Raw genomic sequence first — 13863 nt, forward strand, 5'->3', positions numbered from 1 at the left:
CAGCGTAGAAATGGGGGAGTCAATGCAAATAGTCCGGGTAGCCATTTCATGAGCTGTTCAGGAGTCTTATGGCTTGACTTGGCACTCTGGTCATTTTTAGGGCCTTTGTCTGACACCGCATCGTACAGAGGTCCTGGATGGCAGGAAGCTTGGCCCCAGTGATGTACTGGGCCGTACCAACTACCCTCTGTAGTGCCTTGCGGTCGAAGGCTGACAATTGCCATACCAGACGGTGATGCTCTCGATAGTGCAGCTGCAGAACTTTTTGAGGATTTGAGGACCCCATGCCAAATATTTTCAGTCTCCTGAGGGGGAATAGGCGTTGTCGTGCCCTCTTCACGACTGTCTTGGTGTGTTTTAACCATGATAGTTTGTTAGTGATGTGAACACCAAGGAACTTGAAGCTCTCAACCTGCTCCACCACAGACCCGTCGATGAGAATGGAGGCGTGCTCGTCCCTCCTTTTCCTGTAGTCCACAATCATTTCCTTTGTCTTGATCACGTTGAGGGAGAGGTTGTTGTCCTGGCACCACACTGCCAGTTCTCTGACCTCCTCCCTATAGGGCTGTCTCATCGTTGTCGGTGATCAGGCCTACCACTGTTATGCTGTTGGCAAACTTAATGATGGTGTTGGAATCGTGCTTGGCCATGCAGTCATGGGTGAACAGGGAGTAGGAGGGGACTGAGCATGCACCAATGAAGGGCCCCCGTATTGAGGATCAGCGTGTCAGATGTGTTGTTACCTACCCTTACCACCTGGGAGTGGCCTGTCAGGAAGTCCAGGATCCAGTTGCAGAATGTTTAGTGTTTAGTCCCAGAGTCCTTAGCTTAGTGATGAGCTTTGAGGGCACTATGGTGTTGAACGCTGAGCAGTAGTCAATGAATAGTATTCTCTCATAGGTGTTCCTTTTGTCCAGGTGTGAATAGGCAGTGTGGAGCGCAATAAAGATTGTGTCATCTGTGGATCTGTTGGGGCGGTATGCAAATTGGAGTGGGTCTGGGGTTTCTGGGATAATGGTGTTAATGTGAGCCATGGCCAGCCATTCAAAGCACGTCATGGCTACAGACATGAGTGCTACGGGTCAGTAGTCATTTAGGCAGGTTACCTTAGCGTTCTTAGGCACCGGGACCATGGTGGTCTGCTTGAAACATGTTGGTTGCAAAGTGTATACTAGGAGTCAGGAAGCAAGTACAGGGAGTGAATATTTAATAATTAAATGAAAATGGAACAATACAAGAAACACGAGTAGCGTACAGACATGAAACACAAACAGAGTCAATAACGCCTAGGGAAAGAACCAAAGGGAGTGATAGATATAGGGAAGGTAATCAGGAAGGTGATGGAGTCCCGGTGAGTCTGATGAGGCGCTGGTGCGCGTAATGGTGGTGACAGATGTGCGTAATAATAAGGAGACCTCGAGCGCCGGAGAGGGTTTATACGTGACATTGGTATTACAGACTTGGTCAAAGACATGTTGAAAATGTCAGTGAAGACACTTGCCAGTTGGTCAGCGCATGCTCGGAGTACACATCCTGGTAATCCATTTGGCCCTGCGTCCTTGTGAATGTTGACTTGTTTAAAGGTCTTACTCACATCGGCTACGGAGAGTGCGATCACACAGTCGTCCGGTACATCTGGTGCTCTCATGCATGCTTCAGTGTTGCCCAACAGTAAATGAAGTAATTTGATCAAAAATAACACTGCAGGGCATTGGAAAAGGTTACTTTCACATTGTGTGGGTGATTGCCTTCGTTTAATATATATTTTTGTGCTCTGCATTTCTATTTTCCGATTAATGTAGGCCTAGGGAGTAGGGACAGATCCATCTAGTGACACCTGTTTTTCTCTGGAGGATATTACACAAAGGCAGGACATAAAGGGAAATTAAGAATAACAGTGATTTGTGATATGGTCAAATGTGATAACGCATTGGCTTTGTATTAGTCATTTTTCGATCATTCAGTAATAAGGACTTTTTATTGCAAACTTTCCACATGCACAAATTCTTAGTAATTCTGACTCACAAGGCAATATAATATAATAAATTAACACAATATGATTGTTTGTATGGTTATTATTTTGTGTGCTTTCCAGTTTTAATGACAAGTAAAACATTCTATCAATATTGTTGCCTAATGCAGCATATTATCTATTATACCATAATTATGGATTGATATAATCAAACTCATAACATTGTTTTTCCAAGTTTATGATCTTCATTTTCCTAATTCTCAAATTCGATGCTATTCTGCTCTATTGCACCTCTGGATATTTGTGAGAATGAGAAGAAATAATCCAGCTGTAATTAAGTAGAGAATAAGTAGGGTATTCATGATCCCCTTGTCGAAGACATTTCTGGAGGCTACACAAAACCAAACCAGTCACCCCTAAAGTCTGATTTCAGATCAGATCTCTGTCCAGGGGAGACCCCAGCCAGCCCATTCCTTGCGTTCCCTTCTTGGACAAGCCTGGCTGCGGCGCACGCGCAGTGTGCAGAGAAGGCCATGTTGAAGTTAGGCTGGGATTTTTTTTTCTGACGACGTGTTTTTAAATATTGTATGTTTTTCGTCATTTGTGGTGTCAATGTCCCAACAAACATAAGGACTGGATAACTAAACCGGGGACTTAAAATGGCTTCCACTTTCGACCTTTCCAGGCGAAATCCGCAAGAGGATTTCGAGCTAATTACAGAGAATTGGGAGCGGGACCTACGGAGATGTATACAAGGTAACATGGGATTTTAGTTAGACATCGTCTTTTTTGATAAACCATTGATATGCTACCAATAAAGACATTGTTATTAGTAACCTGACTACAGTTTAGGAACTTGGAGTAGCCTTCAGGAGTTTAGCCAGTCGGGCAATAACTTGGCAACAATGGTTGTTGAACTAGTAACGTTATATCCAGGCTGTTAGCATGTTTACCAACTCGCTACAGATGTGTTCCAATTCACAAAGCCCAACGTAAGGAATTCTACCGGTTCTTGTGATAAACGCATACTTATCCCTGTGAAATTCCACGAACGATACTGTTACAATGTTTGTCATCGCTATCCCTAGCACAATAATGGACTAAAGGAGTCTAACATTACTCCTTAGAGTCAAAGGACCTTCCTTACATGTTCTGTTTCTTCTTCTATGGTATATTGGCGATCGTACAATGTAGTGTGCTTTCTGCCACCAACTGTACGGGATGGAATCAGGACCCACCCCCCCAAAAAATAAATAAACGAAACTAAATCAAACAACTTTTCTGATAAAAAAATCTAACAGATCTGATCACTACACGGCTCAAGGCGAAAGAGGGTAGGTGGGTCTTCTGGAGCCAGAACCTCTTACAAGTCCCCAAAACAGTTTTGCTGCAGCCACAATTAATGTCCAGTTTCTTAGACTTCTTTGAGACTTGTGCTGTAAACTTTATAACTGTGGCAATGAACGCCATAAAATTCACCTTTTTAACACACGGTATCTTTTGACTGGCAGCAAATATTTACTACAGGCTGTGGTCGGTCCACTACCATGTCTTCGCTAGCATCACTTGTTTTCTCTTCTTTTAATCTCCTCCGCATGGGATATTTGATTGACCGCTCTAACCTTTGCTACCTCAATCACCTTGATTTGGGAACTCGGGATCATGATCACCACCACAATTGCAACACCACTGTCCTTCTACACACTGTAGAAGTATACACACAGTATACTCTGTCTGTCTGCACCTCACTTGAACATGGCCAAATCCTTTACAATTCTTACAGTGCAATGGTTTGCGGACGAAAACTCTTACAGCGTATCTTACATATACAAGCTTCACATGTAGATATTTGCTCTTTATCAAAAAACAACAGGACCGACAGACTTTCTTATTTTTTCCATTCACCCAATGGGTCAGACGCCGGGCACCAACCACACCAGGATTTCTCTTCAGGTATTCAACCTGAACATACGTCGTCACCCCTGAGATGATTCCTTTGACGGGTTCTCTACTCAGAAGTTCAAAACATCTCTTATTCATAAAAAAAATAAGACCACTCCTGACAAACTCAACTTTTTCTTGTGCATACCTCACCATTTTCAACACCTCAAACGGGTCTCCCACATATGCATCCTTACTCAACAAACGCGTACCAACAACAAGTAATTCGTTATCATTCATATACGTATCTTCCACTCCAATTTTAGACAATTTCCTTTTTGTTCCAGTTTTTGATACTACTGTTGTCCATTCAGAACATTCATCTTCACCAACTTTTCTCATTGCGATGCTTGATTCAACCTCAGCAACCACTTCTGCCATCTTTCCCTCCTCCGCCTCCCCTTCCACATGTTCTGTTTGACCCCAATATAGTTCTAGAATGTTGCTGTAGATTACTGACAATTTAAGATAAAGCTAACATTTCAAACAAACAGACATGACTCAAAAACAAAGAACAAATTACAATTACAAGTCATTAATTATATATATTTTATTTATATTACACACAAAAGTATGTGGACACCCATTCAAATGAGTGGATTTGGCTTGTTCAGCCACACCCGTTGCTGACCGGTGTATCAAATCGAGCACACAGCCATACAATCTCCATAAACAAACATTGGAAGTAGAATGGCCTTACATCGTCATAGGATGCCACCTTTCCAAAAGTCAGTTAGTCAAATTTATGCCCTACTAGAGCTGCCCCGATCAACTGTAAGCTCCTGTAATTGTGATGTGGAAACGTCTAGGAGCAACAATGGCTCAGCTGCGAAATGTGTTATACGGAATGATGAATCACGCTTCAAAACCATGTTTTTCATGGTTTTGGCTAGGCCTCTTAGTTCCAGTGAAAGTACATTTTAACGCTACAGCATACAATGGCATTCTAGATTATTCTCTGCTTCCAACTATGTGGCAGTAGTTTGTGGAAGGCCCTTTCCTGTTTCAGCATGGAAATGCCCCCGTGCACAAAGTGAGGTCCATACAGAAATGGTTTGTCGAGATTGGTGTGGGAGAACTTGACAGGCCTGCATATGGCCCTGACCTCAACCCCATCGAACACCTTTGGGATGAATTTTAACGCCGACAGTGAGCCAGGCCTTATCACCGAACTAATGCTCATGTGACTGAATGATAGCAAGTCCCTGCAGCAATGTTCCAACATCTAGTGGAAAGCCTTCCCAGAAGAATGGAGGCTGTTATGGCAGCCCATGATTTTGTAATGAGATCTTCGACGAGCATGTGTCCACATACATCTGGTCATGTAGTGTAGGACCCCTCATTCATGTCAATAGGAATAACACTCATTTTGTATTCCGTTGTGTAAAGACACTATCAAAAAACTATTAACACTCAATACAACAACAAAAACAGAGTATTTAAATTGTAGTAAATTACTCACTTAAAATGTACCAAGTATAATACATTTTACTTGAACAGTGGGAGTAAAAAGTATGTGAACCCTTTAGAATGACCTGTATTTCTGCATAAATTGGTCATAACATTTTATCTGATCTTCATCTAAGTCACAACAATAGACAAACAGTCTGCTTAAACTAATAACACCCAAACAATTATAATTGTTCATGTCTTTATTGAACACACTGTGTAAACATTCACAGTGCAGGTTGGAAACCCTTGGATTTAATAAAGGTTGACCCTCCTTTGGCAGCAATAACCTCAACCAAATGTTTTCTGTAGTTGTTGATCAGACCTGCACAATGGTCAGGAGGAATTTTGGACCATTCCTCTTCACAAAACTGTTTCAGTTCAGCAATATTCTTAGGATGTCTGGTGTAAACTGCTCTCTTGATGTCATGCCACAGCACCTCAATTGGGTTGAGGTCAGGACTCCAGAAGGCACATTTTCTTCTGTTCAAGCCATTCTGTTGTTGATTTACTTTTGTCTTCTGGGTTGTTGTCCTGTTGCATCACGTAACTTTTGTTGAGCTTCAATTGGCTGACATATAGCCTTACATTGTCCTGCAAAATGTCTTGATAAACTTGAGAATTAATATTTCTATAGATGATAGCAAGCTGTCCAGGCCCAGAGGCAGCAAAGCAGCCCCAAACCATGATGCTCTCTCCACCCTAGTTTACAGTTGGGATGAGGTTTTGATGTTGGTGTGCTGTGCCTTTTTTTCTCCACACATAGTGTTGTGTGTTCCTTCCAAACAACTCAACTGTAGTTTCATCTGTCCACAGAATATTTTGCAGTTGCACTGCGGAACATGCAGGTGCACTTTTGCGAATTTCAGATGTGCAGCAATGTTTCTTTTGGACAGCAGTGACTTCTTCCGTAGTGTCCTCCCATGAACACCATTCTTGTTTAGTGTTTTACGTATTCTAGACTTGTCAACAGAGATGTTAGCATCTTCCAGAGATTTCTGTAAGCCTTTAGCTGAGACTCTAGGATTCTTTTTAACCTCATTCAGCATTCTGCACTGTGCTCTTGCAGTCATCTTTGCAGGACAGCCACTCCTAGGGAGAGTAGCAACACTGCTGAACTTTCTCCATTTATAGACAATTTGACTTACTTTGGACTGATGACCATCAAGGATTTTAGAGATACTTTTGTAACCCTTTCCAGCTTTATGCAAGACAACCATTCTTAATCGTAGGTCTTCTGAGATCTCTTTTGTTCGAGGCATGGTTCACATCAGGCAATGCTTCTTGTGAGTAGCAAACTCAAATTTTGTGATTGTTCTTTATGGGGCAGGGCAGCTCTAACCAAATCTCCAATCTCGTCTCATTGATTCAACTCCAGGTTAGTTGACTCCTGACTCCAGTATGCTTTTGGACTAGTCATTAGCCTAGGGGTTCACATACTTTTTCCAACCTACAATTTTTAAATTATGTATTCAATATAGACAAGAAAAATACAATTTGTGTGTTAACAGCTTAAGCACACTGAGTTTGTCTATTGATGTGAGTTAGATGAAGATCAGATCACATTGTATGTCAAATTTATGCAGAAATCCAGGTAATTCCATACTTTTTCTTGCCACTGTAAATATTATTTACATATCAATAGAACAATTATCCAAAATTTGACCAGAGGACAATTATTCAGAAAGTATTTCAAAGCCCACACAAAGTATGCTATTTGATTGACAATGATTCCTACTTCTGTAACAACGTAAAAATTCAAAACTATTCAGAGACTTTCAAAATGTGGGTAACCTCTCTCAATAATATTTAGAATAGACCAGGCCTGACACAAAATGTAGAAGTAGTAGCCTATTTCAACAACAGTTCAGTGAATGCAACAAGTATTAGATAGAGAAGATACAAAACACAACTGTTACAGAGACAATAAAAGATTTGTAGGAGAAATTCCTATTTCACACTGTCACTGTAGTATTGGCATTTAGTCTACAACATGTCATGGAACTTCTGGAAGCTCTACACTATCCTGCAAAGTTGCACATAACACGCTGAGTACCCAAAAGAGATTTCTACACATCTCCCACTCTTTGCCCTGCATCCACTCCAGAGGCACACTCTCTTGCGCCCTTCAAACTTCACCTGCTTTCAAATTAGTTACAACTCAGGCCCCCCCTCTTCCTGCTACTGTAGCCATATCAGAAAGTGAATGCACAAGCTGCATTTTGAACACCTTCAGGGACCAGCGTCTGGTGTTTCTGGGAAGGGGACTTTGCAGAGTCTCCCAAAATGTACGCATTTATGATGGCAATGTTGAGCATCCCCCAAAACACACACTTCCACAACACGTTTGTGGCGTGTTCGGAGACGCAGATAGCTAATTGTCTTCCTTCTTGTTTTCTTAAACAAGCGCTGTATAACATGAAAATATGGCAATGTGGGAACCCTAACCTTTAAAGATGTGTATCAGTATATACAGTTGAAGTTGGAAGTTTACATACACCTAAGCCAAATACATTTAAACTCAGTTTTTCACAATTCTTGACATGTAATCCTAGTAAAAATTCCCTGTCTTAGGTCAATTAGGATCACCACTTTATTTTAAGAATGTGAAATGTCAGCATAATAGTAGAGTGAATGATTTATTTCAGCTTTTATTTCTTTCATCGCATTCCCAGTGGGTCATATGTTTACATACACTCTATTAGTGTTTGGTAGCATTGCCTTTAAATTGCTTAACTTGGGTCAAATGTTTCAGGTAGCCTCCACAAGCTTTCCACAATAAGTTGGGTGAATTGTGGCCCATTCCTCCTGACAGAGCTGGTATAACCGAGTCAGGTTTGTCGGCCTCCTTGCTCACACATGCTTTTTCAGTTCTGCCCACAAATGTTCTATAGGATTGAGGTCAGGGCTTTGTGATGGCCACTCCAATACCTTGACTTTGTTGTCCTTAAAACTTCTTAGGGATAGGCCCCTTTTTTTCTCAATTTCCTGTCTGAATGACGTGCCCAAACAACAAAATATTGGCTGATTTCTTTTGATTATCCCACGAAGTCAAGCACTGAGTTTGAAGGTAGGCCTTTAAAGAAACACTGAGTTTGAAGGTAGGCCTTGAAATACATCCACAGGTACACCTTCAATTGACTCAAATGATGTCAATTAGCCAATCAGAAGCTTCTAAAGCCATGACATCATTTTCTGGAATTTTCCAAGCTGTTTAAAGGCACAGTCAGCTTAGTGTATGTAAACTTCTTTCCCACTGGAATTGTGATACAGTGAATTATAATTGAAATCATCTGTCTGTAAACAATTGTTGGAAAAATGATTTGTCATGCACAAAGTAGATGTCCTAACCGACTTGCCAAAACCATAGTTTGTTAACAAGAAATTTGTGGAGTGGTTAAAAAACAAGTTTTAATGACTCCAACCTAAGTGTATGTAAACTTCCGACTTCAACTGTATCTATCTATATCTCTCTCTCGCTGATATGAAAGATAAGGAACTGTTATATTTAACAATGTACAGTGTATATATATCAAGATGGACAGGAAAAGTAGTTTACAGATGATGACATTAGTTTTCCTATTGTTATATTCAAAGTAGCCTATCTTTAACAAATTGTATTTTCAGGCCCAAGAAAACAATAGCTCAAGGGGCTCCCAAAGATAAAAATGCTGGCTTATACGGTTAATTGTTTCTCAGTTACAACTTATTATGTGAATGTGGGTCATGTATTGAAATGCACCCCAATATTTTTTCTGCATAATCTTTGGCTAAGCTTGAATATTTTAAAAAGCCTACTTTGTTTTTCTACCCCTTATGAAAGGTGCATAGATGACTGGCCATATAATGAGTTTCTATCCATACTTCAACATTGGGATTCAACCCACTCGTCGATCTTTTCATTCTGAAGGCCTTAGCTTACAAGCACCCGAGTGGGCAGTTAGGCCAGAAAATGAGCTACTACACCAAAGTAAGTTGGCCCATATCACTTTCAGTTACCAACACTACATACTAAACCATCCCTCTTGATTTACATTTGTTTCTTACTTTCTTTCATGAAATACTTTTATTTTTTACTTTTTATTTAACCTTTATTTAAGTCAGTTATAAACAAATTCTTATTTACAATGACAGCCTACCCTGGCCAAACACGGACGACACTGGACCAATTGCGAGCTGCCCAATGGGACTCCCGATCACGTCCGGATGTGATACAGCCTGGAATCGAACCAGGGACTGTAGTGACGCCTCTTGCACTGAGATGCAATGCCTTAGATCGCTGTGCAACTCGGGAACGAGTATTTAAATGCCTGGTAATAATTGATGCGAACATGGGTAATTAAAATCAAATCATAATTCTGTCATGACAGTTGGCGCAAGGTTATTAACAAGCACTTATGCTAACTTCTTTTTATCAACAGTGCCCACAATGCCCCTAAATAAGCGGGATAAGGGAGATAGCCTATGCCACAATGAATCAAGACAATAATCCCAAGCACACATCAAAATCCACAAAGAAATTACCATTTCGGTCTCAGGACATGAAACCCATTGAAAACCTGTGATTTGAATTAAAGAGCCGGAGGCAGTCCTTAAGCTTAGACAAAGGATATCAAGGATCTGGAATTATTCTGTATGTAGGAGTGGTCTAAGAATCCCTCCCAATGTGTTCTCCAACTCATAAAACATTTTAGAAAAAGGCTCCGTGCCCTTATTCTTGCAAGGTGAGGTATTGAAAACAGGGGTGTCAATCATTTTGACCCCTACCTTTTTGAGGAAAAATAATATTCCCTGTTGAACAAAATCTCTTTCTCTGAGCAATTGTATTAGTATAAAATAAAATAATTTCTGTTGCTTACAATATAGCTCAGTATTTTCATTATTTTATACAGTCATTCTTGTTAAAATTTTTTGATCAATAATTTCGGATCCCACTTTTAGAGTTGAGTTGATCACCAAAATAATTAGAAGTGCATTTTATTATTAATATATTGACAAAACCCAGTTGACTACATTTTTTAAAACTGCCTAGATAGAGTTGCTATTCAAAATGCAGAAATAATGAAAGCCATAATTGTTCCATTTATCTGTTTTCTTTGCCTATAGCATGCAGCCAATTTCATAGCTGCTGGGTTGTTTTCAGTCATCAGCATCATCTATGCAAGTGAGAACATTTGCTAACATGGGAATGTACCCTACCTATATGTGTTCACATTCCCGAAAACACTTGCATGAGTGCAATACCAAGACTAAGGAGGCTCAAGGAGGCTTTGTAGTGGTGATTTACCTAGCTGCAACGTGAAAGCATTTTGCGCTTTAGGGAAAAAATTCCCCTAGGTACAGCTCTAGGATCAGCTGCCCATCACCCAATCCTAACCTTAACCATTAATGGGGAAAATGCTCAACTGACCCAAGATCTGTGTCTAGGGGCAACTTCACCCTACTCCCATTTGGCTCCATAAGATTCCTCATCGTCTATCATCCTTGACTTTTTAAGATAGCATTTTTTCACATGCAAAAATGTTAACAAAATGTCTTGAGTTCCTCCAGTGTTTTTTTGTGAGTAGGAGGACTTGGCTGTTCCAGACAGTGTGCATCTTGGTAACAATGCAGATAGCCCGGTTAGCCAATGTGCGGAGGCACTGGTTGGTCGGGCCAATTAAGGTAGTATGTACATGAATGTATAGTTAGTGACTATGCATCTACGATAAACAGAGAGTAGCAGCAACGTAAAAGGTTGTTGGCACCACACGGCCAGGTCTCTGACCTCCCTATAGGCTGTCTCGTCGTTGTCAGTGATCAGGCCACTGTTGTGTCATCAGCAAACTTAATGATAGTGTTGGAGTTGTGCCTGGCCATGCAGTCATGGGTGAACAGGGAGTACAGGTGAGGACTGAGCACTCACCCCCGAGGGGCCCCCTTGTTGAGGATCAGCGTGGTAGATGTGTTGTTACATACCCTTACGATCTGGGGGCGGCCCGTCAGGAAGTCCAGGATCCAGTTGCAGGGGGAGGTGTTTAGTCCCAGGGTCCTTAGCTTAGTGATGAGCTTCGTGGGGTGTCAATGAACAGCATTCTCACATAGGTGTTTCTTTTGTCCAGGTGGGAAAGGGCAGTGTGGAGTGCAATAGAGATTGCATCATCTGTGGATCTGTTGGGGCGCTCCGCAAATTAGAGTAGGTCTAGGCTTTCTGGGATAATAGTGTTGTGAGCCAGCCTTTCAATTCAAATTTCAAATCAAATGTATTTATATAGCCCTTCTTACATCAGCTGATATCTCAAAGTGCTGTACAGAAATCCAGCCTAAAACCCCAAACAGCAAGCAATGCAGGTGTAGAAGCACAGTGGCTAGGAAAAACTAGAAAGGCCAAAACCTAGGAAGAGACCTAGAGAGGAACCAGGCTATGAGGGGTGGCCCGTCCTCTTCTGGCTGTGCCGGAAGAACATGGCCAAGATGTTCAAATGTTCATAGATGACCAGCATGGTCAAACAATAATAATCACAGTAATTGTCGAGGGTGCAGCAAGTCAGCACCTCAGGAGTAAATGCCAGTTGGCTTTTCATTGCCGATCATTCAGAGTATCTCTACCGCTCTTGCTGTCTCTAGAGAGTTGAAAACAGCAGGTCTGGGACAGGCAGCACGTCCGGTGAACAGGTCAGGGTTCCATAGCCGCAGGCAGAACAGTTGAAACTGGAGCAGCAGCACGGCCAAGTGGATTGGGGACAGCAAGGAGTCATCATGCCAGGTTGTCTTGAGGCATGGTCCTAGGGCTCAGGTCCTCCGATAGAGAGAAAGAAAGAGACAATTAGAGAGAGCATACTTAAATTCACGCAGGACACCGGATAAGACAGGAGAAGTATTCCAGATATAACAAACTGACCCTAGCCCCCGACACATAAACTACTGCAGCATAAATACTGGAGGCTGAGACAGGAGGGGTCAGGAGACACTGTGGCCCTGTCTGATGATACCCCCGGACAGGGCCAAACAGGAAAGATATAACCCCACCCACTTTGCCAAAGCACAGGCCCCACACCACTAGAGGGATATCTTCAACCACCAACCATCCTGAGACAAGGCCGAGTATAGCCCACAAAGATCTCCGCCACGGCACAACTAAAGGGGGGGCGCCAACCCAGACCGGAAGATCACGTCAGTGACACAACCCACTCAAGTGACGCACCCCTGTAATAGGGTTAGAGGCAGAGAATCCCAGTGGAGAGAGGGGAAGCGGCCAGGCAGAGACAGCAAGGGAGGTTTGTTGCTCCAGTTTCTGCATAATTTTTGGACAGAAAATGTCTGATTTTTGCAATGTCACGTAGATGGGAAAAAGCTGTCCTTGAAACAGTCTTGATATGTTCGTCAAAATAGAGATCAGGGTCCAGAGTAACGCCGAGGTCCTTCACAGTTTTATTTGAGACGACTTTACAGCCATCAAGATTAATTGTCAGATTCAACAGAATATCTCTTTGTTTCTTGGGACCTAGAACAAGCATCTCTGTTTTGTATGAGTTTAAAAGTAGAAAGTTTGCAGCCATCCACTTCCTTATGTCTGAAACACATGCTTCTAGCGAGGGCAATTTTGGGGCTTCACCATGTTTCATTGAAATGTACAGCTGTGTGTCATCCGCATAGCAGTGAAAGTTAACATTATGTTTTCGAATGACATCCCCAAGAGGTAAAATATACAGTGCCTTGCGAAAGTATTCGGCCCCCTTGAACTTTGCGACCTTTTGCCACATTCAGGCTTCAAACATAAAGATATAAAACTGTATTTTTTTGTGAAGAATCAACAACAAGTGGGACACAATCATGAAGTGGAACGACATTTATTGGATATTTCAAACTTTTTTAACAAATCAAAAACTGAAAAATTGGGCGTGCAAAATTATTCAGCCCCCTTAAGTTAATACTTTGTAGCGCCACCTTTTGCTGCGATTACAGCTGTAAGTCGCTTGGGGTATGTCTCTATCAGTTTTGCACATCGAGAGACTGACATTTTTTCCCATTTCTCCTTGCAAAACAGCTCGAGCTCAGTGAGGTTGGATGGAGAGCATTTGTGAACAGCAGTTTTCAGTTCTTTCCACAGATTCTCGATTGGATTCAGGTCTGGACTTTGACTTGGCCATTCTAACACTTGGATATGTTTATTTTTGAACCATTCCATTGTAGATTTTGCTTTGTGTTTTGGATCATTGTCTTGTTGGAAGACAAATCTCCGTCCCAGTCTCAGGTCTTTTGCAGACTCCATCAGGTTTTCTTCCAGAATGGTCCTGTATTTGGCTCCATCCATCTTCCCATCAATTTTAACCATCTTCCCTGTCCCTGCTGAAGAAAAGCAGGCCCAAACCATGATGCCGCCACCACCATGTTTGACAGTGGGGATGGTGTGTTCAGCTGTGTTGCTTTTACGCCAAACATAACGTTTTGCATTGTTGCCAAAAAGTTTTCATCTGACCAGAGCACCTTCTTCCACATGTTTGGTGTGTCTCCCAGGTGGC

General features: G+C 41.8%; 1 pseudogene across 1 annotated transcript in view; it reads left to right on the top strand.

Moving 5' to 3' along the window:
- The first annotated feature begins 2486 nt into the window (after positions 1–2486).
- Positions 2487–13863, top strand: part of LOC110485133 (mitogen-activated protein kinase kinase kinase kinase 3-like) — a 100048-nt pseudogene continuing 88671 nt past the window's right edge. The window contains exon 1 of the transcript XR_016485880.1: positions 2487–2728. The product of XR_016485880.1 is annotated as a mitogen-activated protein kinase kinase kinase kinase 3-like (transcript). The remainder of the gene's footprint in view (positions 2729–13863) is intronic.

The sequence above is a fragment of the Oncorhynchus mykiss genome, chromosome 13 (genome assembly GCF_057628025.1).
Source record: "Oncorhynchus mykiss isolate SJ-2025 chromosome 13, ASM5762802v1, whole genome shotgun sequence".
Taxonomy (NCBI): Eukaryota; Metazoa; Chordata; class Actinopteri; order Salmoniformes; family Salmonidae; genus Oncorhynchus; species Oncorhynchus mykiss.